At 41.5% G+C, this 2,928-nt stretch overlaps 1 protein-coding gene across 2 annotated transcripts in view; it reads right to left on the reverse strand.

The window, feature by feature from the left end:
* The window catches only part of ANXA2 (annexin A2), a 47,468-nt gene that overhangs the window by 27,324 nt on the left and 17,216 nt on the right, over positions 1-2,928 (reverse strand). The gene's annotated exons all lie outside the window — the stretch shown is intronic.

Here is a 2,928-nt window from a genome sequence, read left to right on the forward strand (position 1 = left end):
CAAACAATCATGCATTTGGTTTAGGTAACATACTCAAATACTGAAATCCCTTCAAACCAGAAACAAAGCCAACTTTTTAATGAGAATGAGCTGAACTCATTTAGTAAGAATAGACCAAAGTCCACCAGGGGACTGTTGTCCTTTCTGGATGCCATCCAGATTCTGGAACTGTCCTCTGCTGCCTCCTGCGACCCCACCCACGTGCACTCACTCACCCGTGTGCTCTTGTACCTGTGTACCTCTTGACTACTACCTGGGGAAGAGTTTTCCCTTCTCACACAGTCCCATGGACCTGGGCATTGAAACAGCTTAATGAAATAAGGTCCTTGCCCTTAAGGAGCTCACATTCTGGTGGGAGAGACAAACCCATACATAGGCAATTATAGCGCAATGTGACAAGAGCTCTAAACAAGTACGTGAAGATGAGAACACAGACCAGGGAGTACTTGGTCCTGCCTCCTCAGAGAAAGCCTGGAGTAGAGGCTGTGCCTGAGCTCAGGCTAAGAGGACAGTGGGGACTGCGTGGCTGTTGGTGGTGGGGAGGAAGCAGGCTGGCACTCCTGGAGGCACGTTCCATCTGGGGCACTGAGTGGAGCCAGAGATGAAGCTGGAAAGAGAACCCACAGTAGCTGAGGCAGGGAGGTCCATTGAAAGAGAGATGCCATAACAGCACACGGGTGACAGACACCAAGGGCTAGGGGCAGGGATGGAGAAGAGCTGCTTTGGGACCTGCTGGCCAGTAGCCCACAGACCTCTGCCCAGCTCTGCCCCTCCTGACGATGGTCCCCACTGCAGGCCTGCTCCTGTTCCCAGCCCTTGTGCTTAATAGCAACCAATTAGCTTCCGCCACAGGTGACCTGCCCCAGCAGTCCTTCTGGAGAGCACACAGGCAATAGGGAAGTTGATGGGACATCAGATGGGGCCAGTGACATCCCAGAACCCTCTGCATGTGGCACTCTCATGCTCAGGCTACCCTTGTCTGGGAGAGAAGGAGGCCCAGATAGACATCTCTTCATTTGCCCTTTGGCTTTTGTTTATATTAACAGTTGAGGTTTAAGCTTTGTTTCCCTTGATGTCAAGGAAACACCAACTACTTAGCATTGTGTCCTGATAAAGTGCTTGAGGGGGTGGGATGAGGTGTGGCACAAGCTTCCTAATCACAGGTAAGATAGGAGGCATTCTAAAAGGGAGGTACGATCTTAATTAGCTCACTTTTTACATGGTGTTATCTAACTATATCAAGGTGAAGGAGAAAGGAGCAAAAGGGTTCACCTTTCCCAACTATTGACTTCATTTTTGTTTTTAATTAAGTTTACTGCTTTCCATTATGAAAGTAATACATGTCATCATAGAAACTTTGGAAAATACAGAAATACAGAACATACTGAAAGCATAAGAAAGGAAAAGAATCAATTACCCATGGGATATCAGTTACTAATGCCTTTTATTTTTTCCTTTTTGATTTTTGGAAAATACAGAAATACAGAACATACTGAAAGCATAAGAAAGGAAAAGAATCAATTACCCAAGGGATATCAGTTACTAATGCCTTTTATTTTTTCCTTTTTGATTTTAAAAAAAAATTGCTGTGGTTAGGATCATACAGTATATATACTATTTTATATTCTTTTTTCCACACAATTGACAAATTCAAGGTGAATGGATGTTAAAATGAGTGTAATGGAATTGACTGTAGTGATGGTTGCACAACTCTGTAAATACACTAAAAATATTAAATTGTACATTTTATACAGGTGAATTCTGTGGCATTTAAATTATACCTCAATAAGGATGTCAAAAATGGTTCATAAACTTTATTTTTTATGTTTTCATGACATTCTACAGATATTCTATGGAATACAGGGAGTTACATATTACCTATGTAATACAGTTTCATTTAATCATTTACTGAACCACTCCCCAACTAAAAGATAAATCCAGGCTTTTCACGATCATAACCAGTACTGCTATTAACATCTTTGGTACATTGAGCTCTTATGGATATCATATTCTTTATTCCCAATAGTTTCCTAGAAGAATTTAAGGTTTTAAAAATAGTGACAATCTAGAAATTATTCTAAAGGACCAATGAACTTAAGATAACTTAGTTACTCTAAAATCACTAGGCACCAAAAATAAACAAGTAAATTAAGAGTGGTCCTAAGTGCAACCCAGTGAACACGAAGTCTGGGGGAAGGAGCCAGAGGACCTAACACTGGACCATGGAAGTGGAACATATCAGATATCAACAGGATTATAGCTAGACAATGTTTCCCATGCCTGAAAATAATTCAAGGCAAAGAAAAAAAATCTAATCCTAACAGGTGGGAGCTATGACATCATTGATACTAAAGAACACAGCCATGGGGCTGGACCGAGCTGTGTTTAAATCCCAGTTTGAACCAAAGCCAAGAGACCGGGGGAGCATGTTAATCCAGAATTGTGTCGCCCATAAATTGGGGGTGATAGAACACTACATCAGAGATTAATCTGAAGTTCACCTAAAATGAATGTTCCTGAAGTGGCTGGTACAATATCTGCCCATAATGAGCACTCAATAAATTGTCACGACAATGATAATAAGGATGTCAGCTGCTTTTGACCGAACTGGAATGCAGAAATCCAAATCTGAGTTCTCCAGACATGTCTGCTTGGAAACTAGAATATTTTTCTCCTAACTCAAAAAGGGCCTGAAGGTATTTTATTACCATGAGAGTTTCAGCTGTGACCAGAGTTCATTTGCGCAATCATTACATTCCATTGTGCTAAAAGCTTTCTCATGCAGGGATAAAAGCAGTCTTTGTTTCAAGCTTGTGAAAGGCACCATCTTTGTTAGATGAGTTAACTATTAAACTTCGAGTGTATTTCTGCAATGGCATGTTGGGAAACCACAAGAATCTAGGCAAACCCAGATAGTGAAACAGGATG

This window comes from Galeopterus variegatus, unplaced genomic scaffold (assembly GCF_000696425.1).
Source record: "Galeopterus variegatus unplaced genomic scaffold, G_variegatus-3.0.2 Scaffold2841, whole genome shotgun sequence".
Lineage (NCBI taxonomy): Eukaryota > Metazoa > Chordata > Mammalia > Dermoptera > Cynocephalidae > Galeopterus > Galeopterus variegatus.